This window comes from Haematobia irritans, chromosome 4, assembly GCF_050003625.1.
Source record: "Haematobia irritans isolate KBUSLIRL chromosome 4, ASM5000362v1, whole genome shotgun sequence".
Lineage (NCBI taxonomy): Eukaryota > Metazoa > Arthropoda > Insecta > Diptera > Muscidae > Haematobia > Haematobia irritans.
The window spans coordinates 13,440,919-13,452,421 of record NC_134400.1 but is presented as its reverse complement, the minus strand read 5'-3'; positions in this window follow the sequence as shown (position 1 = coordinate 13,452,421).

Below are 11,503 nucleotides of genomic sequence, written 5' to 3'. Positions count from 1 at the left end.
ATTTTCTATAGAGATAAAATTTTTACAACATTTTCTAAAGAAATAAAAAATTGACAAAATTTCCTATAGAAATAAAATTTAGACAAAACTTTCTATAAAAATAAAATTTTGAGAAGTTTTTCTGTAGAAATCGAATTTTGCAAAATGTTCTACAGAAATAAAATTTTGACAGAATTTTCCATAGAAATAAAAGTTTCACAAAATTTTCTGTGTAAATAACTATTTGGCTTAATTTTCAATAGAAATACAAATTTAACTTAATTTTGTATATAAATACAATTTTGACAAAATTTCCAAAAGAAATAAAATTTTGACAAAATTTTCTACAGAGATAAATTTTTGACAAAATTTTCCATAGAAATGAAATTTTGAAAAAAAAAACATCTATAGGAATAACATTTTGACAAAATTTTGAAGAATTTTTTTTCAGAAATGAAATTTTTAAATTTTAAGAATTTTTTTACGGAAATTAAATATCTAAAATATTTCCTAAAGACATACAATTTTGACAAATTTTTCTTCTGAAAAGTTTTTATAGAAATAAAATGGTTATAAAATTTTGTATAAAAATAAAATTTTGACAAAATTTTCTTAGAAATAAAATTTTGACTTAATTTTTTATTTAAATAAAATGGTTATAAAATTTTCTATAGAAATAAAATTTTTACAAAATTTTCTCTAGAAATAAATATTTGACAAACTTTTCTGTAGAAACAAAATTTTAGAAATCAACATTTTACAAAAGTTTCTATAGAAATAAAAATTCGACAAAATTGTCTATAGAAATACAATTTTGATAAAAATTTTTGTAGAACTTAAATTTTCTATAGAAATAAAATTTTGATAAAATTTTCTATAGAAATAAAATTTTGACAAAATTTTTTATAGCATACATTTGTTTTCAAATTCAAATTCGTTGCCAAAGACAACACGTGGAACATTACCAACATTGTTGTCGTTATCCAGCGGAAATCTAATGCTCAGCTAAAAAAACGAGATACAACTTATCTCCTTGCTTCTACATACGTATTCGTTTGCATGCATTCCGAATATCTTCCGGATGTGATGGAGAACATTGCGACAGCTTCCACACATAGACACACACATGACAGCAAGTACAATAGATATGGCACTGACAAGCCTATAAGACTTAAACCAAAATCCACATTCTCACACAACCATAGAACAAAGAGAGAACAACAGAACTCCTTACATGGCCACCAATGTTTGTTGGAAAAACGCACACCAAAAAACGGAAACGGAAGTTAAGCCATATTGTCATCATTTTGTGAAAACATACAGCAGCGGAAACATAGAACCGGTGTCACACATTTCAACATCATAGCAATTCGCTTAGTTCTACATTTTACATTTTTACATACTAACCCACTACTCCACCGCCCTGCCCCTCCCCCCATGCTCGTGTACACCTTATGGTTTACGGGCAAAGAAGGATGATAGCCTGCTCGAGAAAAGGGTTTTGGGTTACCAAAATGTGAAAATGTAATTTTGTATGATTTTTATTGTTGAGAGTTCGTTCGTTCGTCCTTTTACCAGTGTCGTACTTACCATGTTTGTGTTACAGTTACAGTTACAGTTAATGATAATGATATTTTAGTGTGTCTGTGTATGTCAGTATGATTATAGGTATATTAGTAATTCTATTCCAGGCGGGAAAAAAAGGTATGCAAAGTTTTTTTTTCCAGAATATTTACATCCCATAGATATGAGGGATAGCATTGAATTTCTAGGATAATCTAGAGATGCCCGTCTGTATTTTTGTCAGTCCACAATTCAGATAATTATAATGAAATTACAATCTTAAATAGTCTAGCTATCGTGTAAAAGGCACAGATGCGCTTTTTCAACAGGCAGGCATGTGAGATCCTCCGGGCGTATAACTCCACGAGGCTTTTAATCCTACAACTGGCAAAATTGGCAAATCTTTCTATCGAAATAACATTAATAGAAATGAAATTTTAACAAAATTTTCTATACAAATAAAATTTAAGGCAAGATTTTCTATAGAAATACAATTATGGCAAAATTTTCTATAGAAATAAAATTTTGGCAAATTTTTCTATAGATATAAAATTTTGCCAAAATTTTCTACACAAATAAAATTTTGACGAACATTTCTGAAGAAATAAAATTTTCACCAATTTCTCTAAAGAAATAAAATACAATTTTACAAAACAACAAAAATTTCTATAGAAATAAAATTTTGCAAAAATTTTCTATAGAAATAAAATTTCGACAAAATCTTCCGTAGAAATAAAATTTTGACGAAATTTTCTATAGAAATAAAATTTTGACAACATTTTCTATCGAAATAAAATTCTGAAGAATTATAATTCATTTCGGCATTTGATAATTTTTTTTTCGGGAAATAAAACGTTGACAAATTTTTCTATAGAAATAAAATTTTGAAGAAATTTTTTACTGAACATAAAATTTTTTAGGGAAATAAAATTTTGAAGAAATTTTTTACTGAACCTAAAATTTTGACAAAATTGTCTATAGAAATAAAATTTTGGAGAAATTTTTTACAGAAATAACATTTTACAAAATGCTTCTATGGAAATAAACTTGACAAAATTTTCTTTAGAAATAAAATATTGACAAAATATTCTTTAGAAATAAAATGTTGACAAATTTTTCTATAGAAAGAAAATTTTGACAAAATTTTCTATAAAAAAAAATTTTGTAGAAATTTTTTAACTGAAATAAAAATTTGTCAAAAAAAAAAACAATAAATTTTAACAAACGCTTCTATAGAAATAAAATGTTGACCATATTTTCTATAGAAATAAAATTTTGACAAAAATTTTTACTGATATAAAATGTTGAAAAAATTTTCTATAGAAATAAAATTTTGAAGAAATTTGTTACTGAAATAAAAATTTGACAAAAAAAATTAATTTTAACAAAATTATCTATAGAAATAAAATTTTGGTAAAATGTTCAATAGAAATAAAATTTTGACAAAAATTTTTCTAGAATTGAAATTTTGACAAAATTTTCTCTAGAATAAAAATTTTGACAAAATCTTCCGTAGAAATAACATTTTGACGAAAGTTTCTGTAGAAATAAAATTTTGACAAATTTTTCTATCGAAATTCTGAAGAATTTTTTTGCTGAATTAGAATTTTTGCATTTGATAATTTTTTTTAGAAATAAAATGTTGACAAAATTTTCTATAGAAATAAAATTTTGAAGAAATTTTTACTGAACATAAAATTTTTTAGAGAAATAAAGTTTTGAAGAATTTTTTTAATGAACATAAAATTTTTAGAGAAATAAAGTTTTGAAGAAATTTTTAACTGAACCTAAAATTTTGACAAAGTTGTCTATAGAAATAAAATTTTGACAAAATTTTCTATAAAAATAAAATTTTGAAGAATTTTTTTAACTGAAATAAAAATTTGACAAAAAAATAATAAATTTTAACAAACGTTTCTATAGAAAAAAACTTTTGGAAAAAATTTTTTACTGATATAAAATTTTGGCAAAATTTTCTATAGAAATAAAATTTTGAACAAATTTTTTACTGAAATAAAAATTTGACAAAAAAATAAATTTTAACAAAATTTTCTATAGAAATAAAATTTTTGACAAAATCTTCTATAGAAATAAAATTTTGGTAAAATGTTCAATAGATTTAAAATTTTGCAAACATTTTCAATAGAAATAGAATTTTGACAAAATTTTCTCTAGAATTAAAATTTTGACAAATTTTTCTATCAAAATAAAATTCTGAAGAATTTTTTGCTGAATTACAATTTTGGCATTTGACAATTTTTTTTGGAAATAAAATGTTGACAAAATTTTCTATAGAAATAACATTTTTAAGAAATTTTTTACTGAACATACAATTTTTTAGAGAAATAAAGTTTTGAAGAAATTTTTTACTGAACCTAAAATTTTGATAAAATTGTCTATAGAAATAAAATTTTGGAGAAATTTTTTACAGAAATAACATTTTACAAAATGTTTCTATGGAAATAAAATTTTGACAAAATTTTCTTTAGAAATAAAATGTTGACAAAATTTTCTCTAAAAATAAAATTTTGACAAAATTTTCTCTAGAAATAAAATTTTGACAAAATTTTCTATAGAAATAAAATTTTGGCAAAATTTTCAATAGAAATAAAAGTTTGCAAAAATTTTCAATAGAAATAAAATTTTGACAAAATTTTCTCGTGAATTAAAATTTTGACAAATTCTTCCGTAGAAATAAAATTATGACAAATTTTTCTATCGAAATAAAACTCTGAAGATTTTTTTTGCTGAATTAGAATTTTGGCATTTGATAAATTTTGTTTGGAAATAAAATGTTGACAACATTTTCTATAGAAATAAAATTTTTAAGAAATTTTTTACTTAACATAAAATTTTTTAGAGAAATAAAATTTTGAAGAAATTTTTACTGAACCTAAAATTTTGACAAAATTGTCTATAGAAATAAAATTGTGGAGAAATTTTTTACAGAAATAACATTTTACAAAATGTTTCTATGGATATAAAATTTTGACGAAATTTTCTGTAGAAATAAAATGTTGACAAAATATTCTAAAGAAATAAAATTTTGACAAACTTTTCTATAGAAATAAAATTTCGACAAAATTTTCTATAAAAATAAAATTTTGTAGAAATTTTTTAACTAAAATAAAAATTTGACAAAAAAAAAACAATAAATTTTAACAAAATTTTCTATAGAAATATAATATTGACATAATTTTCAATAGAAATAAAATTTTACAAAAATTTTCAATAGAAATAAAATTTTGCAAAAAATTTCAATAGAAAAAAAATTTTGCAAAAATTTTCAATAGAAATAAAATTTTGGCAAAATTTTCCATACAATTAAAATTTTGACAAAATTTTCAATAGAATTAAAATTTTGACAAAATTTTCTACAAAAATAAAAAAAATTTTAACTGAAATAAAAATTTGACAAAAAACAAAAAATTTTAACAAAAATTTTCTATAGAATTAAAATTTTGACAAAATTTTCTATAGAATTAAAATTTTGACAAAATTTTCTATAAAAATAAAATTTTCAGTTTTTGGCTCGAGTGGCAACCGTGCTAACCAATCGCGACATGGATCGGCTAATTTTGCATCTTACGTGCCACTAGAGACTTTACTTCCCACGATACTACAAGTATGGACAGTGTTGTCTCATTCTAGGTGACTCAAAGTGCGCCGACACTGTCGTTGTCGGCCAATCACTTTCCATCTAGTTTATTCAGTGGCACATTACACATCCTAAAGAGTAAAAACACTTCTTTTGTGTTTATCCCCCTATTTGATGTTGCCAAGATAAAAGGCCCATTTCTTAAGAATATTCCGTGTTTTCCATCTGGGATGCCTATCATTCCATACCTATGCATTAGTAGATACTGAGTCGTGTGTTGATATTTTTAGATTTTTGTGCCTGTGTTAACGGAAATTATGAATCCTTACATATCCTCATCAAAGTCGGCACCTGCATTAATCTCCAGATCATGATGATGATGATGTTGATGATGACTATAATGTTGATACACATGATTATTTTATCTTTCATCCTTCATAATAGATTTGTATTTCTAACCCTTTCAGTCGACCTATCAGGGGAGAAAGTCATGACAAAAGTAGAATACTAGACTTTTCAATTAGAGAGATGTTAGGTACATAATAATGAAGATTTTTATATGGAAGACTTAATAAACATTTATGAGTAAAATGGTGGTGGTTCTAAATGAAGTAAACTAAGAATTTTAATAATTTGATGTAATTATTGTCATATCCGTCTTCCATTTTCGGAGTTATTAGCTCAATTCCAAAGCATTTGTGAATCGGTAGTTCAAACTTTCAATAATTCTGGTGATATTTTGTGTATTTCCTCCGTACAATCGATAAAGCAAAAGGAGTTTTTTTCCTAATTTATTTTGCAAAAATTTTCTATAGAATTAAAATTTTGCAAAAATTTTCTATAGAAATAACACTTTAACAGAATTTTCCATAGAAATAAAAATTTTGACAAAATTTTCTATAGAAATAAAATTTTGACAAAATTTTCTACAGAAATATAATTTTGACAGAATTTGCTACAGAAATATAATTTTGAGACAATTTTTAATAGAAGTAAAATTTTAACAACATTTTCAATAAAACTAAAATTTTGACAAACTTTCCTGTAGAAATAAAATTTTGACAAAATTTTCTATAGAAATAAAATTTTGACAAAATTTTCTATAGAAATAAAACTTTGACAAAATTTTCAATAGAAATAAAATTTGGACAAAACTTTCAATAGAAATAAAATTTTGACAAAATTTTCTATAGAAATAAAATTTTGACAAAATTTTCTAAAGAAATAATATTTTGACAAAATTTCCTATAGAAATAAAATTTTCAATAGAAATAAAATTTTACTAAATTTTCAATAGAAAAAACATTTTCACAAAATTTTCTATAGAAATAAAATTTTGACAACCGTTTTCTATAGAAATAAAATTTTGACAAAATTTTCTATAGAAATAACATTTTGACAAAACTTTCAATAGAAACAAAATTTTGACTAAATTTTCAGCAGAAGTAAAATTTTGACAAAATTTTCTATAGAAATAAAATTTTGAAAACATTTTTAATAGAAGTAAAATTTTACTAAATTTTCAACAGAAACAACATTTTCACAAAATTTTATATAGAAATAAAATATTGGGAAACGTTTTCTATAGAACTAAAATTTTGACAAAATTTTATATAGAAATAAAATTTTCACAAAATTGTCAATAGATATAAAATTTTCACAAAATTGTCAATAGAAATCCAATTTTGACTAAGTTTTCAGCAGAAGTAAAATTTTGACAAAATGTTTTATAGAAATAAAATTTTGGCAACATTTTTTATAGAAATAAAATTTTGACAAAATTTTCTATAGAAATAAAATTTCGACAAAATTTTCTATAGAAATAAAATTTTGACAAAATTTTCCATAGAAAAAAAATTTGACAAAATTTTCTATAAAAATTAAATTTTGACAACATTTTCTATAAAAATAAAATTTTGACAAAATTTTTTATAGAAATAAAATTTTCACAAAATTGTCAATAGAAATACCATTTAGACTAAGTTTTCAGCAGAAGTAAAATTTTGACAAAATGTTTTATAGAAATAAAATTTTGGCAACATTTTTTACAGAAATAAAATTTTGACAAAATTTTCTATAGAAATAAAATATTGACAAAATTTTCTATAGAAATAAAATTTTGACAAAATTTTCTATAGAAATAAAATTTTGACAAAATTTTCTATAGAAATAAAATTTTGACAAAATTTTCTATAGAAATAAAATTTTGACAAAATTTTCTATAGAAATAAAATTTTGACAAAATTTTCCATAGAAATAAAATTTTCAATAGAAATAAAATTTTACTAAATTTTCAATAGAAAAAACATTTTCACAAAATTTTCTATAGAAATAAAATTTTGACAACCGTTTTCTATAGAAATAAAATTTTGACAAAATTTTCTATAGAAATAACATTTTGACAAAACTTTCAATAGAAATAAAATTTTGACAAAATTTTATATAGAAATAAAATTTTCACAAAATTGTCAATAGATATAAAATTTTCACAAAATTGTCAATAGAAATCCAATTTTGACTAAGTTTTCAGCAGAAGTAAAATTTTAACAAAATGTTTTATAGAAATAAAATTTTGGCAACATTTTTTATAGAAATAAAATTTTGACAAAATTTTCTATAGAAATAAAATTTTGACAAAATTTTCTATAGAAATAAAACTTTGACAAAATTTTCAATAGAAATAAAATTTGGACAAAACTTTCAATAGAAATAAAATTTTGACAAAATTTTCTATAGAAATAAAATTTTGACAAAATTTTCTAAAGAAATAATATTTTGACAAAATTTCCTATAGAAATAAAATTTTCAATAGAAATAAAATTTTACTAAATTTTCAATAGAAAAAACATTTTCACAAAATTTTCTATAGAAATAAAATTTTGACAACCGTTTTCTATAGAAATAAAATTTTGACAAAATTTTCTATAGAAATAACATTTTGACAAAACTTTCAATAGAAACAAAATTTTGACTAAATTTTCAGCAGAAGTAAAATTTTGACAAAATTTTCTATAGAAATAAAATTTTGAAAACATTTTTAATAGAAGTAAAATTTTACTAAATTTTCAACAGAAACAACATTTTCACAAAATTTTATATAGAAATAAAATATTGGGAAACGTTTTCTATAGAACTAAAATTTTGACAAAATTTTATATAGAAATAAAATTTTCACAAAATTGTCAATAGATATAAAATTTTCACAAAATTGTCAATAGAAATCCAATTTTGACTAAGTTTTCAGCAGAAGTAAAATTTTGACAAAATGTTTTATAGAAATAAAATTTTGGCAACATTTTTTATAGAAATAAAATTTTGACAAAATTTTCTATAGAAATAAAATTTTGACAAAATTTTCTATAGAAATAAAATTTTGACAAAATTTTCCATAGAAAAAAAATTTGACAAAATTTTCTATAAAAATTAAATTTTGACAACATTTTCTATAAAAATAAAATTTTGACAAAATTTTTTATAGAAATAAAATTTTCACAAAATTGTCAATAGAAATACCATTTTGACTAAGTTTTCAGCAGAAGTAAAATTTTGACAAAATGTTTTATAGAAATAAAATTTTGGCAACATTTTTTACAGAAATAAAATTTTGACAAAATTTTCTATAGAAATAAAATATTGACAAAATTTTCTATAGAAATAAAATTTTGACAAAATTTTCTATAGAAATAAAATTTTGACAAAATTTTCAATAGAAATAAAATTCTGACAAAATTTTCTATAGAAATAACATTTTGAGAAAATTTTCTATAGAAATAAAATTTTGACTAAATTTTATACGGAAATAAAATTTTGACTAATTTGGCTATTAAAGAAATACAATTTTGACAAAGATTTCCATCAAAATAAAATTTTGACAAAAGTTTCTATAGAAAAAAAATTTAGACAACATTTTCTATATAAATAAAATTTTGACAAAGTTTTCCATATAAATAAAATTTTGAAAAAAATTCCTATAGGAATAAAATTTTATTTGTTGTTTTGATCCCAGCTTTAAAACCATTGTGTTGACTAAACTACAAGAGTAGCTTAACCAACAGAGGAAAAGAATGTTTGTCAAATTTATTTGGGCAAAGCCCTATAGACTGCAAGATGGTTGGATGGATGTACGTTTCGGAATTACCACATTCCTCATCAGCATCCTCTACTTCCAGCAAAACTATCAACCAATTATCAGAATAAATTCGGGTAATTCAATCAACACAAAGCGAACAACACTTGAACCATCCGAAAAAAGTTTGATAGTCGGCTACTACCTAAACAAATTTGCAAGCATATTTCTTTTCCTTTGCCAAACTCAAATCATCGATGTGAGTGTAGTTGGCTGGGTTTGTTTTTGAGCGTGACAACAAATATGATTACTGTACAAATCAACAATAAAACGCAAAACACGAAATAAAATTTTGACAACATTTTCTATAGAAATAAAATCTTGAGAAAATTTTCTATAGAAATAAAATTTTGGCAAAATTTTCTATAGAAATAAAATTGTGACAAAATTTTCTATAGAAATACAATTTTTACGAAATTTTTTATAGAAATACAATTTTGGCAAAATTTTCTATAGAAATAAAATTTTGACAAAATTTTCCATAGAAATAAATTTTGAGAAAATTTTCATTAGAAATAAAATTTTGACTAAATTTTCAGTAGAAGTATAATTTTGACAAAATTTGCTATAGAAAAAATGTTGATGGGTCATCTGTCGTATAATTCTGACGTGCCACCGAAGTCAGTGAGAGGTAAACGTTTTTCGACACCAGACGAAAAAAGAGCAAATATTAATTTGATGATTAATATTTGCACTCTTTCTGTAATCCCGAAATATAAAAGGGAACCCTCGTATATATACTTACTGATGTTAGTGTCTTTTTTTACGGAAAGCTTTTATATTTGGATGATGTTTTTTTTTTCATCTAAGTAACAAAACTAATGAGCATCTCCACAGTGACGATTATTACCTTAATTTGCATAAATAGAAATTAAATCAAAATGTTGCTATTATAGTTGAGGATTCATTTAAGAGATCATCAATACACAAAAACAACGAACATAAGCAACATATGTACACGAGTATGTCTTTTGTCCTTTTATGAATACAAATAGGATTGCATTACACATCACATCAGCATGAGGCACATGAGAGCAATTTACTAAGTTGGGTTGATGAATGTGGCTGTGATTTATTTCCTGTTTTATCCTTTGGTTTTACTTCATTCTATACCTAACTATGTGTCATTTCAAATCATTTAAAGTGAATATATGGCATGACTTATTCCCCATTCTCACTCCCACCTCCCCTCCACACATACTTTTGGATGAATTGCGACGATACTTTATGCTTCATTTGTATACCCTTCACCAGAAGTTTTAGAACGGAGTATACAATGTTGTAAAAAGACAAGAAAAGTTTGTCAAAATTTTATTAAAAAAAAATTGTCAAAATTTTATTTCTATAGAAAATTTTGTCTAAATTTTATTTCCATAAAATATGTTCACAAATTTTTATTTCTATAGAAAATTTAGTCAAATATGTATTTCTATAGAAAATTTTGTCAAAATTTTATTTTTATACGAAATTTTTGCAAAATTATATTTCTTAGAAAATTTTGTCAACAATTTTTTTCTATAGAAAATTTGGTCAAAATTTTATTTCCATAGAAAATTTTGTCAAAATTTTAATCCTATAGAAAATTTTGTTAAAATTATATTCCTATACAAAATTTTGTCAAAAAATTTTGTTAATAAATTTTTTTTTTCAAAATTTTTATTTCTATATAAAAATTTGTCAAAATTTTACATTTATACAAAATTTTATAGAAATTTCTTTCAAACTTTTATTTCTACAAAGAAATTTCTAAAAATTTTATTTTTATAGAAAATTTTCTCAAAATTGTTTTCTATAGAAGACTTTCTCAAAATTTTATTTCTATAGAAAATTTTGTCAAATTTGTATTTCTATAGAGAATTTTCTCATATTTTATTTCTTTACAAAATTTTAGTTCTTTAGAAAATTTTGTCAAAATTTTATTTCTATAGAATATTTGTCAAAATTTTATTTCTATAGAAAATTTTGTCAAAATTTTATTTTCAATAGGAAATTTAGTCAAAAATGTATTTCTATAGAAAATTTTGTCAAAATTTTATTCCTATAGAAAATTTTGTCAAAATTTTATTCCTATAGAAAATTCTGTTTAAATTATATTCCTATAAAAAATTTTGTCAAAATATTTTGTTAATAATTTTTTTTTCAAAATTTTTATTTCTATATAAAAATTTGTCAAAATTTTACGTTTATACAAAATTTTATAGAAATTTCTTTCAAAATTTTATTTCTACAAAAAAATA